At 44.2% G+C, this 18,426-nt stretch overlaps 1 long non-coding RNA gene across 1 annotated transcript; it reads right to left on the reverse strand.

Moving 5' to 3' along the window:
• Window positions 1-8,140: 8,140 nt before the first annotated feature.
• On the reverse strand, window positions 8,141-8,936 carry LOC135538376 (uncharacterized). Its single transcript, XR_010455415.1, has 3 exons — window positions 8,874-8,936; window positions 8,421-8,520; window positions 8,141-8,310 (listed from the first exon to the last, which is right to left on the reverse strand). It is a non-coding gene; the product is annotated as an uncharacterized LOC135538376 (long non-coding RNA).
• Between the last annotated feature and the right edge of the window lie 9,490 nt (window positions 8,937-18,426).

Raw genomic sequence — 18,426 nt, forward strand, 5'->3', positions numbered from 1 at the left:
GTAGGTCCTGGAGTCCTTAGTTAGTAGGTCCTGGAGTCCTGGAGTCCTTAGTTAGTAGGTCCTGGAGTCCTGGAATCCTTAGTTAGTAGGTCCTGAGTCCTGGAGTCCTTAGTTAGTAGGTCATGGAGTCCTTAGTTAGTAGGTCCTGGAGTCCTTGGTAGGTCCTGGAGTTAGTTAGTAGGTCCTGGAGTCCTTAGTTAGTAGGTCCTGGAGTCCTTAGTTAGAAGGTACTGGAGTCCTGAGTTAGAAGCTTCCTGGAGTCCTTAGTTAGAAGGTCCCGGAGTCCTTAGTTAGAAGGTCCTGGAGTCCTGGAGTCCTTAGTTAGAAGGTCCTGGAGTCCTTAGTTAGTAGGTCCTGGAGTCCTTAGGAGTCCTGGAGTCCTTAGTTAGAAGGTCCTGGAGTCCTTAGTTAGAAGGTCCTGGAGTCCTTAGTTAGAAGGTCCTGGAGTCCTTAGTTAGTAGGTCCTAGTTAGAAGGTCCTGGAGTCCTTAGTTAGAAGGTCCTGGAGTCCTTAGTTAGAAGGTCCTGGAGTCCTTAGTTAGAAGGTCCTGGAGTCCTTAGTTAGAAGGTCCTGGAGTCCTTAGTTAGAAGGTCCTGGAGTCCTTAGTTAGAAGGTCCTGGAGTCCTTAGTTAGATGGTCCTGGAGTCCTTAGTTAGAAGGTTGGAGTCCTTAGTTAGAAGGTCCTGGAGTCCTTAGTTATTAGGTCCTGAGTCCTTAGTTATTAGGTCCTGGAGTCCTTAGTTAGTAGGTCCTGGAGTCCTTAGTTAGTAGGTCCTGGAGTCCTTAGTTAAGGTCCTGGAGTCCTTAGAAGGTCCTGGAGTCCTTAGTTAGTAGGTCCTGGAGTCCTTAGTTAGTAGGTCCTGGAGTCCTTAGTTAGTAGGTCCTGGAGTCCTTAGTTAGTAGGTCCTGGAGTCCTGGAGTCCTTAGTTAGTAGGTCCTGGAGTCCTGGAATCCTTAGTTAGTAGGTCCTGGAGTCCTGGAGTCCTTAGTTAGTAGGTCATGGAGTCCTTTAGTTAGTAGGTCCTGGAGTCCTTAGTTAGTAGGTCCTGGAGTCCTCAGTTAGTAGGTCCTGGAGTCCTTAGTTAGTAGGTCCTGGAGTCCTTAGTTAGTAGGTCCTGGAGTCCTGGAGTCCTTAGTTAGTAGGTCCTGGAGTCCTGGAGTCCTTAGTTAGTAGGTCCTGGAGTCCTTAGTTGGTAGGTTCTGGAGTCCTGGAGTCCTTAGTTAGTAGGTCCTGGAGTCCTTAGTTAGTAGGTCCTGGAGTCCTTAGTTAGTAGGTCCTGGAGTCCTTAGTTAGTAGGTCCTGGATTCCTTAGTTAGTAGGTCCTGGAGTCCTGAGGTCCTTAGTTAGTAAGTCCTGGAGTCCTTAGTTAGTAGGTCCTGGAGTCCTGAGGTCCTTAGTTAGTAAGTCCTGGAGTCCTTAGTTAGTAGGTCCTGGAGTCCTGAGGTCCTTAGTTAGTAAGTTCTGGAGTCCTTAGTTAGTAGGTCCTGGAGTCCTTAGTTAGTAGGCAGCTAAACTTATTTAATGCAGTCAGGCTTTAGGTCTGGACACAGCACTGTTTCAGCAACATGGACGGCAGGTATGATGTACAGTACTGGCATCAGGCTTGTTGTTCTCTGGAGGCCAGGAAGGAGCTGGTAGGATGTACAGTACTGGCATCAGGCTTGTTGTTCTCTGGAGGCCAGGAAGGAGCTGGTATGATGTACATTACTGGCATCAGGCTTGTTGTTCTCTGGAGGCCAGGAAGGAGCTGGTATGATGTACATTACTGGCATCAGGCTTGTTGTTCTCTGGAGGCCAGGAAGGAGCTGGTAGGATGTACAGTACTGGCATCAGGCCTGTTTTTCTCTGGAGGCCAGGAAGGAGCTGGTATGATGTACAGTACTGGCGGTTGTAGATTGTAGTGATGTTATATATATGCAGGCCTCAACCACGACCCTGAGAGAACTTGATTCAGTGTATCAACAAACAAACCCCGCCCACCTGGAGGACTCAAGGAAATGCTCAAAGTATTTTGTTATTCGTTAGAGAAAACTGTAGCAAAACATTTAGCAACAGAATGGAGTTAATTCATCTTTGATTTTTACTGGAGCACACAGCAGCCCTTTCAGGTCCATAGGGTTTTACTGCCCCCTGCTGGAGACTGGAGCACACTGCAGTCCCTTTCAGGTCCATAGGGTTTTACTGCCCCCTGCTGGAGACTGGAGCACACTGCAGCCCTTTCAGGTCCATAGGGTTTTACTGCCCCCTGCTGGAGACTGGAGCACACTGCAGTCCCTTTCAGGTCCATAGGGTTTTACTGCCAGATGATGAGGCCCTCATCAATACAGGTACTGTATGTAGAACCATAGTTAAGACCAGTATGGACTATCAATACATCTTATATATTTTTGTGCCAAACACTAAAGCATGATATTGTAATAAATCTACACCCTATTCCCTACGTAGAACACTACTTTAGACCTGGTCAGAAGCACCGTAGTGCACTACGTAGGGAATAGGGAACCATTTAGAACAGAGACAGTAATTCCCCTGAACATCTTCCTCTTCCTCATCTGGTTTCTTGAACAGCCCTTCACTCCTCTCCTCTTCCTCCCCTCCTCCCTCTTCATTCTACTCTATCAGCCACACCACTAGCTCACCTCCACACAATACATTTACAAGTTAAAGACACACCTTGGAATAAATAACAAAGGAAAACTATTACTAGATGAAGTTGAGTGTTTTTTATTATTTCCCATCACCATAAATCATATTTAATCACTGAACAGTAGCAGACCTAACTTCATCTGTTCCTGACTCTGGATAGTGGATTAAAAAGACCATCAATCTCCAATGATATTAAAGTACTATTCTGAACATTACTGATATACTGAGTGGCAAGTCAAGATATCTGCTGGTTTTATTGTTTGGTCAACAGCACCACCTGCTGGACAGGTTTAATGTTGCTGGACTGAGCAGTATGGGAGGATGAAAGATGACACATTTAGGGCCGGTTTCCTGGACATCTACATTGAACATACTGTTTAGTCCAGGACTAGGATTCATCTGTGTCTGGGAAACCAGACCATATAGTTTAGTAGAAAGGAAGTGATACCAGCTTGTAGTGGGCTGACTAGTCCTGAATTGTCCTTTAGTTCCTGGACCATTTTCCATGCAGCTCCAGGTGACAGAGAACACATCAATTAGGACCGAGCCAACAAGCTGATCAATGATACTGAGGAGAATTACATAGAGACAGAGAACCAACTGAGAAAACATATCAATGGTTCTGAATGACAACCAATATACATCAACACCAGACATCATGATTCATGGAAATGTACAATATTAAAACATTGTATTGAATTTTAATTAGTAACAAATAAGTTTACAGTTTAACCAGCTCAGCAGTATCATTATAATCATTGAGATAAAACCCAGGATAGAGGGGCTGAGTGAATGTGGTCTGGACTCTGTGGAGGAGGGTCATTGTGTCAGAGACACTGTAGAAGGACAGAGTACCTGCCTTGTGATCCAGGTACACTCCTACTCTGGAGGACTGAGGGCCTGATACTTTAGTCTCAACATGATTGTGTATGAAACAATAACCACCTCTAGAGCACCATCACTATAGCACAATAAACTCCAGGACTTGTTATTGTCTCCAAATCCACCATCATCCTCTGTTCTGCTGATGTCTTTATATGAGACTGCTGTATCAACACCACCAGTCCTCTCCACCTCCCAGTAACAGCGTCCAGACAGACCCTCTCTACACAGAACCTGCCACCAGTAGGTGAATCTGTCTGGATGGTCAGGATATGGTTGGACTTGGCCTGTACAGGTCACCTTTCTGTTCCCTTCAGACAGAGAGAGGTCTGTATATATATAGGCTGCTGATGTCATGAAATATATATATATATACACACCAGGTTGATGATGTCATGAAATATATATATATATACACCAGGCTGATGATGTCATTAAATATATATATACACCAGGCTGATGATGTCATGAAATATATATATATATACACCAGGCTGATGATGTCATTAAATATATATATACACCAGGTTGATGATGTCATGAAATATATATATATATATACACACCAGGTTGATGATGTCATTAAATATATATATACACCAGGTTGATGATGTCATGAAATATATATATACACCAGGTTGATGGTGTCATGAAATATATATATATATATATATATATACATATATATACACCAGGCTGATGATGTCATTAAATATATATATACACCAGGTTTATGATGTCATGAAATATATATATATATACACCAGGCTGATGATGTCATTAAATATATATATACACCAGGTTGATGATGTCATGATATATATATATATATATACACCAGGTTGATGATGTCATGAAATATATATATACACCAGGTTGATGATGTCATGATATATATATATACACCAGGCTGATGATGTCATTAAATATATATATACACCAGGTTGATGATGTCATGATATATATATATATATATATACACCAGGCTGATGATGTCATTAAATATATATATACACCAGGTTGATGATGTCATGATATATATATATATATATATATATACACCAGGTTGATGATGTCATGAAATATATATATATATACACCAGGCTGATGATGTCATTAAATATATATATACACCAGGTTGATGATGTCATGAAATATATATATATATACACCAGGCTGATGATGTCATTAAATATATATATACACCAGGCTGATGATGTCATGAAATATATATATACACCAGGCTGATGATGTCATTAAATATATATATATATATATATATATATGAATATATATACACCAGGCTGATGATGCCATGCTGTCTGTCGGTTTGTATTGATACCTTTTCATAACGACAGCTACAAGATTGATGTTAGACTACAAGTTCATGTTCATGATGTCACTGCGACAACTGTCTACAGACATGTCAATAGATTTAAACCAGTCTTTAGTCTTGAAATCTTTGGTTGTTTCGTACACTACCGTACTCACTCTGTTTAGTACACTACCGTACTCACTCTGTTTAGCACATGGCCTCACATGGGAATCCTTAAAGAGATGGGTGGGGTCGATACTGAATGGGGGTAGACAAAGAAGAGCTCTCCAGTAGGTGTAACAAAACATTCAAGGCCCATTACCTCAAAAGTGGGGTTACAAGTTTATCAACTTTCAAAGCAGAATTACTTTCCCATTGTTCCTCAACTGTAGTGTCTGATAAACCATTTTCTATCTCTGAGTCTTACTTATCCAATGTAAAAAACACATTTTAAAATATTGATACATAAGATGGAATAGAGCTGGAAGGTCACAGTTGTCATCTCATTGTTACTTAGGGATCTCGGTCTATTATATAGACAGTGGGTAGTTGTAAAAAACTTCCAACATTCTTTGAAAACCCGGTTGGAAGATTCACGGAATCAGGAGGGAATAAGAACTTTTTGGCGCCAACCTGTTACTCATTGAGACTTTTTTGATATTTTTAAACAGGGAAATAAAACAAAAAATGAAGTTTGAAATGAGTGGGCTAATCCCCCCTTTAGCCACCTCGTGGCGCCAGATCTAGTGTGATTGAGGCAAAAATAGCAGCTTTAGCCAACTTTTTGGCTAGCTCTGGCTCTAACAGTACACCAACTGCGGAAAGCCAGCCAAGTTCATTTACTTCTGTTGAAATCAAAGGCTACAAAACATTTCCATACACACAACGGCTGTTAGATCGCAATATGATGCTACTATTGTCACAGCACTATTTACATCATCAGCAGACACTCTTATCCAGAGCTCGGGTTAAGTGTCTTGTTCAAGGGCACATTGGCAGACTTTTCACATCATTTGTTTGGGGATTAGATCCAGAGACCTTTCGTTTACTGTCCCAAAGCTCTAGGCTACCTGCTGCCCCATCTGACAGATAGCTAGAGGCTAAGGCTGGATGCTAGACCTGAACTGGCTGTGGTAGCTACTAGCTAGCTAGTTTATTCACCTCAGTCGAGAAGGGTTGAAACGTTACAAAACTAATGTTACATGTCAGTTTGAGATGGTAGACGTTTTACAGGCACCCAGCCTATTGCTTATTTGCGTTGTTTGCAACAGTCGAGATGAAACTTTAGCTAACGTTAAATGTCAGTTTCACTACTAGCTCAATAGTGGGAATAAACACTAGTGTTGTTTTTTTCTGTTGAGTCAATCAATTACCTTGCCAGCTACATCAGTCATCTAAAGAGTAGCTGGTTTCTGCTCTGCTTGCTTTTACAAAAGGGTCGGACTCCGGCCGCAAGACCTGAACCTATAGTGGAGGGTCTGGGTGGGCATATATCCGCGGTGGCAGCTCTGGTGCGTGTCTTAGACCTCGCTCCACCTCTGACTCGGCCCCCTTTGGTGTCGCCTCTGAGCGGGGACCGTGTCTGGAGGCTCCGGACTGGGGACCGTCTCTGGATGCTCCGGACTGGGGACCGTCTCTGGAGGCTCCGGACTGGGGACCGTCTCTGGAGGCTCCGGACTGGGGACCGTCTCTGGAAGCTCCGGACTGGGGACCGTCTCTGGAGGCTCCGGACTGGGGACCGTCTCTGGAGGCTCCGGACTGGGGACCGTCTCTGGAGGCTCCGGACTGGGGACCGTCTCTGGAGGCTCCGGACTGGGGGGGACCGTCTCTGGAGGCTCCGGACTGGGGACCGTCTCTGGAGGCTCCGGACTGGGGACCGTCTCTGGACGCTCCGGACTGGGACCTCTCTGGACGCTCCGGACTGGGGACCGTCTCTGGACGCTCCGGACTGGGGACCGTCTCTGGAGGCTCCGGACTGGGGACCGTCTCTGGAGGCTCCGGACTGGGGACCGTCTCTGGACGCTCCGGACTGGGGACCGTCTCTGGACGCTGCGGACTGGAGGCTTCGTGCTATGGATCATCACTGGAGGCTTCGTGCCATGGATCATCACTGGAGATTCACCCAGGAGGACTGGTAAATGGATCAGGCACAGGACTCAACAGGCTGGGGAGAGACACAGGAGGACTGGTCCGTGGAGCAGGTACTGGAAGACCAGGCTGTGGTGGAGCACTGGAGATCTGGTGCGTATCCCTGGCACCACTCTTCCCGGCTGAATGCCCACTTTAGGCCGGCACCTCCAGAGCGCAGGCAGAGGACGAACCGGGCTGTGGGGAGCACTGGAGATCTGCTGCTTTCCACTTGCACCTCTCCTCTTGGCTGAATGCCCACTTTTGCCTGGCACGGGCGGAGCGCAGGCATAGGACGAACCGGGCTGTCACAGCGCGCTGGAGACACAGTGGGCAGAGCCGGCGCAGGATTGCCTGTGCCGAAACGGTGCACCGGAGACCAAGCACGCTGAGCTGCCACAATCTGCGCTGGCTGGATGCCCACTCTAGCGTCGCACTTGCAGAGAGCTGGCATATAGCGCACCGGGCTATGAGAGCAAACGGGAGACACCGTGCGCTTTACCGCATAATGCGGTGCCCGACCAGTACCACGCTCCTTATGGTAAGCACGGGGAGTTGGCTCAGGTCTGTACCCTGACTCAGCCACTCTCCCTGTGTGCCACCACCTCCAAAAAATGTTTTTGGGCTGCCTCTTGTGCTTAGTCCGCTGTGCCAACTCCTCGTAGCGTCGCCGCTCTGCTTTAGACGCCTCCAGTTCCTCCTTCGGACGGCGATGTTCTCCAGCCCAGGGTCCCTTACCTTCCAATATCTCCTCCCATGTCCATTCCTCCAGAAAGCACTGCTGCTTCTCACCACGCTGCCTGGTCCGTTTATGGTGGGAAGTTCTGTCACGGCCGTCGTTAAAGGAAGACAAAGGTGCAGCGTGGTGAGCATACATTTTCCTTTTTTTGAGTAAATGTCACCAACAAACGAAAAACCAAGCGTGAAGCTTACAGGGCAAAGTGACACTAACAAAAATCACACCCTGACCAAACCAAAATGAGACATAAAAAGGCGTGACAACCTGGGCCTTAAAACATTCTGCACTTGAAATTGGGGCAAATGCTTAATAAATTAGAAAAAATGTATACTTAATTAAAATGGGGGGAAATTACATTATTACTTAAGTTATTACATTATGAGATTACAGTAATTTTTGGTTATTACATTATAATTTGCGGTATGCCTGTCGGGCCCTTCACTCCTAGGGCCACTGACAAGGGGCCATCCAAATCTCCTTTAGTTGATCTTGAGCAAATCCTGGCCATCAAAGGACACCGCTGTGGAGCCCTGGTTGGTGGTGATCACGGGTCAATGCTGTTTCATATTGACGTTGCCACAGGATCCAGGATGGTGCTTCCTGAATGAGAAGAATCAGAGCGGGTTGGTTAGGTTGGAAATGTCATTGCATGTTAACAGCTGTAACATTGTCTGAATAGTGATGAATACCAAGTGCTGTACAGGACTTACAACACATTGAGATGGTACTGAAGCTACGTGATGTGAAGATATGGCTGTTACTGCAGTGGCCTGGTGGACTGACAGAGTTGGTGGGATGAGATGGAGGAGTCTGGAGGTCAAAACATGAACAAACAAACCAAGAAAAACATCAGAAATACTGATTTATTACCAACTGTTAAACTCTAAAATACACAGTTTGTTATGATAAAAACATAATTTACAACAGTTTAAACTGGGTTCTCTGGATTAGACTGAATAAAAGTATGGTTGACACCAATGTAATGTGTAATAGCAGTTGTGGGTTAAGAAGTTGTGTTCCTTGTTGGCAGTGGAAGCTGGAACACACATCACCACCCAGAACATTCTGCTGTTTGTAAATCAACTTCCTCTGATCTAGGTTATGTGTTCCGTGTAACAGAGGTAGTATCACGTTGACATCACTGGAGAAGAATCTGTACTTACCTGATCTGTGGCCTCGCCTGGCTCCTCCCACAAGGAGGTGGAACAACATGGGGGATAATGGGGGGGGTGATACCAGCCGCTCAACAACAGACCGACAGGCAGTTCTGGGAAACAGAAGGACATTTCTGAGAAGTCACACCCCTACCTTTGTCTTGACATATCAATTATTGTTTTGTTATGTGCAAGCTGTGGCATATAAATACAGCATTCAGTGGGGTGAATAAACTCTGAGCTTTTCTCTGCATTCGTTTGAGGTCATCTGTTTACAACCTTACACCTTGCTTCGATGTATTTACTTTAACGCCTAAATGTTTTGATTCATCTTCAGAATTAGAATGAAATGAACCTTGTTTTCACATTAAACATAAAGAAAAGGTACATGTTCTAATCTTCCCGTCACATGATGACAAACACAAGCAGTATCTGTAACAGCACTGTTTCTAGACGGACAACAGAGGTTCATGATGATAAACACAAGCAGCATCTGTAACAGCACCGTTTCTAGACAGACAAACAGAGGAGGTTCATGATGATAAACACAAGCAGTATCTGTAACAGCACCGTTTCTAGACGGACAACAGGAGGTTCATGATGATAAACACAAGCAGTATCTGTAACAGCACCGTTTCTAGACGGACAACAGAGGTTCATGATGATAAACAGACTAGTACAATTAGAATATAGGTTAACATAACTGAAGAGGTATAGTTTAACTTTCATAAAAAATGCTCAAAATTAGTTGAAAAGATTCTTCACCTCCACAAATGAAGTATTAAAAACATGTGATAAAATGTGTAAACAGATTCAAGTTGTGAAATCCACTCATTTGGGATCTGGTGTTACACTAAAAGGGCGTTATCCTCAACGGGATCGGTCTCCCCCTGTGAGACGTGTTGAGCTAATGTAGGCTAATGTGATTAGCATGAGGTTGAGCTAACGTAGGCTAATGTGATTAGCATGAGGTTGAGCTAACGTAGGCTAATGTGATTAGCATGAGGTTGTAAGTAACAAGAACATTTCCCAGGACATAGACATGTCTGATATGGGCAGAAAGCTTCAATTCTTGTTAATCTTACTGCCCTCTCCAATTTACAGTAGCTATTACAGTGAAATAATACCATTAGGAGGTCTCAATACAACATTTTGAACACAATGGTTCATTGAATCAGTCTTCAACTTTGCAAATACACTGCTGACATTTAATGGCCAAAGTCTAAATTGTCTCAAACCTGACATATTACATTATGGCCCAACTCTTGTATTTCAACGATGGGAAGAAAAAACATGTTTTTGTTTGTATTTATCTTTTACCAGATCTAATGTGTTATATTCTCCAACATTCATGTCACATTTCCACAAACCTCAAAAGGTCATTTTAAATGGTATCAAGGAAATGCGTATCCCTACTTCAGGTCCTGAGCGACCCGCAGTTACATTTGGAAATGTCCTTAAGAGGGTATCACTGTCTACAGACATGTCGATAAATGTAGTCTTGTCATCTTTGATTGTTTACTAATACTCTACTGTACTCACTCTGTTTACTAATACTCTACTGTACTCACTCTGTTTACTACACTACTGTACTCACTCTGTTTACTACACTACTGTACTCACTCTGTTTTTACTACACTACTGTACTCACTCTGTTTACTACACTACTGTACTCACTCTGTTTACTACACTACTGTACTCACTCTGTTTACTACACTACTGTACTCACTCTGTTTACTACACACTACTGTTTACTACACTACTGTCCTAGCTTCAAGAGTGTTAATAACCTCTTGGAACTACTCCTCCCGGATCCGGGAGAATTGTCATCAACTGACACTCATTAGCATAACGCAACGGACAAAAAAATCCATCTAGAAAATATTAATATTCATGAAATCACAAGTGAAATACATTGAAACACAGCTTAGCCTTTTGTTAATCACCCTGTCATCTCAGATTTTGAAATTATGCTTTACAGCCAAAGCAAGACAAGGATTTGTGTAAGTTTATCGATAGCCTAGCACAGCATTATGCCCAGCTAGCAGTAGGCAGCTTGGTAACGAAAATCAGAAAAGAAATCAAATTAAATCATTTACCTTTGATGAGCTTCGGATGTTTTCACTCACGAGACTCCCAGTTAGATAGCAAATGTTCCTTTTGTGGCATAAATATTATTTTTGTAGCCGATATAGCTCCGTTATTTCTTCACGTTTGGCTGAGAAATTGACCGTAAATTGCGGTCACGACAACGCCGAAAAATATTCCAAATTAGATCCATAATATTGGCAAACTTTTTTATAATCAATCCTCAAGGTGTTTTTCAAAATATCTGTTTGATGATATATCAACCAGGTCAGTTAGTAGAAACAATGGCCACACAAATCACTCTGAGAGACACCATCTGACCACTAACACAATGTTGTCGCTCATGCTCAGTTTTCAAAATAAAAGCCTGGAACTGTCTTGTGACACTAGAAACATTAGGGAAGCTATAGAAAAAGGAATCTGGTTGATATCCCTTTCACTGCTCAATAGGAACGCAGAGGTTTCTAAATAAGAGTCACTTCCTGATTGGCTTTTTCTCAGGCTTTCTCCTGCAATATCAGTTCTGTTGTACTCACAGACAATATTTTTACAGTTTTGGAAACTTTAGAGTGTTTATCAAAAGCTGTCAATTATATGCATATTCTATTATCTGGTCCTGAAAAATAGCCCATTTACTTTGGGAACGTTATTTTTCCAAAAATGAAAATAGTGCCCCTAGTTTCAAGAGGTTTTTAAGCATGTCCCAATTTAGGTTACCAAGCAGCACGAGCTCTGAAGATAGATGGGGGCAATCAGTTCACATATGGTGTCCAGGGCACATCTGGGGGCAGAGGCTGGTTTAAATGATGTTTCTAGAGACAATATTTCTCTCATCGTCACTCAATGCCTATGTTTACCTCCACTGTATTCACATATTGAGCAGGACTGGAGGCTCTACAGTGAAATAAGACAATAAATACCAACCAGAACAGCAATAGACAAGGCATATTGAGCAGGACTATTGACATTGAGGAGAGGCATGCTTAGCCAAGTGATCATAAGGGTTCAGTGAGTTCAGTGGTTGGGGTCACGATTCAGACAGCTAGCTAGGCCGTTTGTAGCAGGCTAGCAGATGGCTAGCGAGCCGGCTACCAGGAAGAGGCTAACAAGCTAGCAGATGATGGAGGAAGTCTGTTTTTAGCCTCCTCGTGCGTTTCCGTTGGTAGACCAGTAGTGATAGATTAGTGGGGTTCCGTGTGGTAAAGGGGACCAGTCCAATTGGCAAAATAAGTATAGTGGCCCAAGATATTGTCCGATGGACCTATATCAGTCGATATGCTCTAGACAGCTAACATTAGCGGGCCGCATTTAGCAGATGGGCGTTCAGGTGACGTCGCGACAAAGGGGCCTGTCGAATAAGCCCCTCGGGCAGATAACGTGGTCCTAGCATGGGCTAGCTCCAGGCTAATTGGTGCTAGCTTCGGGACAGAGATGTTAGCCAGGAGTAGACACACGGACTGCAGCTAGCTAGCTGCAATGATCCAGGCGAAAAGGTACAGAGCTTGCGGTGGGAATCCGGGGATATGGAGAGAAGACAGGTCCGGTATGCTTTGGCTAGAATTGCGTTGTGAAGGCTGGCGAGAGATTTCAGAGCTAAAGGTTAGCTGATGACCACTAGCACTGGTTAGCTGACCTCTAGCAAATAGCTAGGACAGAGACATGCATTATATCATTATATATTTCTACAGCGCTTTTTAACCCACACAGGGTTTATAACCCACACAGGGTTTATAACCCACACAGGGTTTATAACCCACACAAAGGTTTTTGACCCACACAGGGTTTATGCTTTAAAGTTTTAACTTGTCCACACAGGTCTAGACCCATCCGGTCCACAAATATGTCTCACATGCACCACTAATCATGGACTGGAATGTGGCTGTTTGGTTTTTATCAGCAAGCCATCTCTTAAACAGTTGCCAGCCAAAGCTTCAAAAGTCTTGTCCCAGTTAACTCAGAAAGGAAGAGAGAGAGATTTTCCTACATTTGAATATAAACATTTATTTTATCAAACAAAACTATGCTACATTTTATCTCTGGGACCCTCGGGATGACAAATCAGAGCAGATGACTGAATGTAAGTACATTATTTACCTACAGAGGTGTCACGGCTGTCGTTGGTGGAAGGAGAGGAGGACCAAAGTGCAGCGTATTCATAATGAGTTTAATGAAGATGAATACTTGAACAAAAAAACAACAAACCGACACAACGAACAGTTCTGCAAGGTGCAACAAAACACTAAACAGAAAATAATCACTCACAACTCAAGTGGGAAAAACAGGCTGCCTAAGTATGGTCCTCAATCAGGGACAACGATTGACAGCTACCTCTGATTGAGAGCCATACCAGGCCAAACATAGAATGCCCACCCCAACTCACGCCCTGACCAACCTAAAATACGCCCTGACCAACCTAAAATAGAGACAAAAACAAGGAACCAAGGTCAGGACATGACAAGAGGTGAATGTATCAAACCAGTTGCTGCTATAACATGTTTTTCTACTCTCACCAAACAATAGTATTATTCCACTGTAATAGCTACTGTAAATTGGACAGTGCAGTTAGATTAACCTCACTAGGTTAGGGGGCACTATTTTCACCACCGGATGAAAAGCCCAAGGTAAACGGACTGCTATTCAGGCCCAGAAACTAGGATATGCATACAGTGGGGCAAAAAAGTATTTAGTCAGCCACCAATTGTGCAAGTTCTCCCACTTAAAAATATGAGAGAGGCCTGTAATTTTCATCATAGGTACACTTCAACGCTGACAGACAAAATGAGGAGAAGAAATCCAGAAAATCACATCGTAGGACTTTTAATGAATTGTTAGCGTCCAACACCTCGTATAAAGGTTAACAAGAATGTTTTCTGTCCATACAAGACATGTCCTGTAAAGTTTACTGTTACTTACAACGTCATGTTGTCACATTAGCAACAACCATCCCGGTACACCAATCCTGAAGAGATCCTTAAGAGTTATTAATATACTCTGTGAGGAAGAGAGGTAGAGACAGCAGGGTGACTACAGGGTTACCACCACACAGTCCTGTATATATTAATGTACTCTGTGAGGTAGAGAGGTAGAGACAGCAGGGTGACTACAGGGTTACCACCACACAGTCCTGTATATATTAATGTACTCTGTGAGGTAGAGAGGTAGAGACAGCAGGGTGACTACAGGGTTACCACCACACAGTCCTGTATATATTAATGTACTCTGAGAGGTAGAGAGGTAGAGACAGCAGGGTGACTACAGGGTTACCACCACACAGTCCTGTATATATTAATGTACTCTGTGAGGTAGAGAGGTAGAGACAGCAGGGTGACTACAGGGTTACCACCACACAGTCCTGTATATATTAATGTACTCTGTGAGGTAGAGAGGTAGAGACAGCAGGGTGACTACAGGGTTACCACCACACAGTCCTGTATATATTAATGTACTCTGTGAGGTAGAGAGGTAGAGACAGCAGGGTGACTACAGGGTTACCACCACACAGTCCTGTATATATTAATGTACTCTGTGAGGTAGAGAGGTAGAGACAGCAGGGTGACTACAGGGTTACCACCACACAGTCCTGTATATATTAATGTACTCTGTGAGGTAGAGAGGTAGAGACAGCAGGGTGACTACAGGGTTACCACCACACAGTCCTGTATATATTAATGTACTCTGTGAGGTAGAGAGGTAGAGACAGCAGGGTGACTACAGGGTTACCACCACACAGTCCTGTATATATTAATGTACTCTGTGAGGTAGAGAGGTAGAGACAGCAGGGTGACTACAGGGTTACCACCACACAGTCCTGTATATATTAATGTACTCTGTGAGGTAGAGAGGTAGAGACAGCAGGGTGACTACAGGGTTACCACCACACAGTCCTGTATATATTAATGTACTCTGTGAGGTAGAGAGGTAGAGACAGCAGGGTGACTACAGGGTTACCACCACACAGTCCTGTATATATTAATGTACTCTGTGAGGTAGAGAGGTAGAGACAGCAGGGTGACTACAGGGTTACCACCACACAGTCCTGTATATATTAATGTACTCTGTGAGGTAGAGAGGTAGAGACAGCAGGGTGACTACAGGGTTACCACCACACAGTCCTGTATATATTAATGTACTCTGTGAGGTAGAGAGGTAGAGACAGCAGGGTGACTACAGGGTTACCACCACACAGTCCTGTATATATTAATGTACTCTGTGAGGTAGAGAGGTAGAGACAGCAGGGTGACTACAGGGTTACCACCACACAGTCCTGTATATATTAATGTACTCTGTGAGGTAGAGAGGTAGAGACAGCAGGGTGACTACAGGGTTACCACCACACAGTCCTGTATATATTAATGTACTCTGTGAGGTAGAGAGGTAGAGACAGCAGGGTGACTACAGGGTTACCACCACACAGTCCTGTATATATTAATGTACTCTGTGAGGTAGAGAGGTAGAGACAGCAGGGTGACTACAGGGTTACCACCACACAGTCCTGTATATATTAATGTACTCTGTGAGGTAGAGAGGTAGAGACAGCAGGGTGACTACAGGGTTACCACCACACAGTCCTGTATATATTAATGTACTCTGTGAGGTAGAGAGGTAGAGACAGCAGGGTGACTACAGGGTTACCACCACACAGTCCTGTATATATTAATGTACTCTGTGAGGTAGAGAGGTAGAGACAGCAGGGTGACTACAGGGTTACCACCACACAGTCCTGTATATATTAATGTACTCTGTGAGGTAGAGAGGTAGAGACAGCAGGGTGACTACAGGGTTACCACCACACAGTCCTGTATATATTAATGTACTCTGTGAGGTAGAGAGGTAGAGACAGCAGGGTGACTACAGGGTTACCACCACACAGTCCTGTATATATTATTGTACTCTGTGAGGTAGAGAGGTAGAGACAGCAGGGTGACTACAGGGTTACCACCACACAGTCCTGTATATATTAATGTACTCTGTGAGGTAGAGAGGTAGAGACAGCAGGGTGACTACAGGGTTACCACCACACAGTCCTGTATATATTAATGTACTCTGTGAGGTAGAGAGGTAGAGACAGCAGGTGACTACAGGGTTACCACCACACAGTCCTGTATATGGGTTAATGTACTAATGACAGAGGTAGAGAGGTAGAGACAGCAGGGTGACTGGGTTACCACCACACAGTGATCCTAGACAGGGGAGACATACAGGTAGTGGGGTGATCCTAGACAGAGGAGACACACAGGTAGTGGGTTAATGTGGGTTAGTGATCCTAGACAGGGGAGACATACAGGTAGTGGGTTAGTGATCCTAGACAGAGGAGACATACAGGTAGTGGGTTAATGATCCTAGACAGAGGAGACATACAGGTAGTGGGTTAGTGATCCTAGACAGGGGAGACATACAGGTAGTGGGTTAGTGATCCTAGACAGGGGAGACATACAGGTAGTGGGTTAGTGATCCTAGACAGAGGAGACATACAGGTAGTGGGTTAGTGATCCTAGACAGGGGAGACATACAGGTAGTGGGTTAGTGATCCTAGACAGAGGAGACATACAGGTAGTGGGTTAGTGATCCTAGACAGAGGAGACATACAGGTAGTGGGTTAGTGATCCTAGACAGAGGAGACATACAGGTAGTGGGTTAGTGATCCTAGACAGGGGAGACATACAGGTAGTGGGTTAGTGATCCTAGACAGAGGAGACATACAGGTAGTGGGTTAGTGATCCTAGACAGGGGAGACATACAGGTAGTGGGTTAGTGATCCTAGACAGAGGAGACATACAGGTAGTGGGTTAGTGATCCTAGACAGAGGAGACATACAGGTAGTTGGTTAATGTGTGTGTTTGTGGTGTGAGTGTGAGTTGACTACAGGAATAATCCTAGGTGTCTGTTGCCTGGGTCATAGATTTGTGTTTTTGACAACTCTCATTACATTTGGCATCACCATGAGTGACAAGGATTTGGCATGATTACACAAATAGACTGGGACTCAGGCTAAGGTCTGCAGCAGTGAGGAATGTGTGTGAGAATTTTTTTTTTTTAATTTTACCTTTATTTAACCAGGCAAGTCAGTTAAGAAGTTGTGTTCCTTGTTGGCAGTGGAAGCTGGAACACACATCACCACCCAGAACATTCTGCTGTTTGTAAATCAACTTCCTCTGATCTAGGTTATGTGTTCCGTGTAACAGAGGTAGTTCACGTTGACGTCACTGGAGAAGAATCTGTACTTACCTGATCTGTGGCCTCGAACGACAAGGAGGTGGAACAACATGGGGGATAATGGGGGAGGGGTGTCAACAACAGACCGACAGGCAGTTCTGGACATTTTGAGAAGTCACACCCCTACCTTTGTCTTGACATATCAATTATTGTTTGGTTATGTTGGCATATAAATGCAGCATTCAGTGGGGTGAATAAACTCTGAGCCTGTTCAGGGGCAGAACGACAGATTTGTACCATGTCAGCTCGGGGTTTGCCAATCTTCCAGTGGTCCAACACTCTAACCACTAGGCTACACTAGGCTACCCTGCCAAGTGGTTAGAGTGAAGAGCATGTTGTGGTGAGAACAGAACAGTGGAAGACACACTACAGATTATTCATAAGTATTCAGGAACTATTCAGAAACTATTCAGGAACTATTCAGAAGTTTCTGTGCTAGTTTCTGTTCTCTGGCATGTCTCCACCCAGCTGGGTCCTTTGCAGATACCAACAAACAGGACATGTCACTTACAGTGGTCACACCCAACCAGAACCGGCCGCATTCCTGAGTTAAACAAAGACAGTTTGTATCAGCAGAAAAATACTAGCTCAAAACAATAGACAATTATCTGTGTAGAAAACAGCATAGCATGTCTAATTGGTCATTTTCCACAACACTATAAGGGTTACCACCACACAGTCCTGTATATATTAATGTACTGTGTGTGATGATGGAATGAGGTGAGGACCAAAGCGCAGTGTTAATCATATATATATTTCACCGAGAACACTAAAAAAAATAGCGAAGGAGAAACAAAACGAAACAGTTCTGAAAGGTGACATACAAATAACAGAAAACAATCACCCACGAAACACAGGTGGGAAAAGGCTATCTAAGTGTGATTCTCAATCAGAGACAACTAACGACACCTGCCTCTGATTGAGAACCATACCAGGCCAAACACAAAACACAACATAGAAAAAGGAACATAGACAACCCACCCAACTCACGCCCTGACCATACTAAAACAAAGACATAACAGAGGAACTAAGGTCAGAACGTGACAGTACCCCCTCCCCCCAAAGGTGCGGACTTCGGCCGCAAAACCTGAACCTATAGGGGAGGGTCTGGGTGGGTGTCTGTCTGTCCACAGTGGCGGCTCTGGCGCGGGACGTGGACCCCACTCCACCATACTCATACTCTTTGTCCCACTCGCCTCCGTGGCCTCTTTCGAGCGGCGACCCTCGCTGCCGACCTCGGACTGGGGAGCCTAGCAATGGG

Source organism: Oncorhynchus masou, unplaced genomic scaffold, assembly GCF_036934945.1.
Source record: "Oncorhynchus masou masou isolate Uvic2021 unplaced genomic scaffold, UVic_Omas_1.1 unplaced_scaffold_949, whole genome shotgun sequence".
NCBI lineage: Eukaryota > Metazoa > Chordata > Actinopteri > Salmoniformes > Salmonidae > Oncorhynchus > Oncorhynchus masou.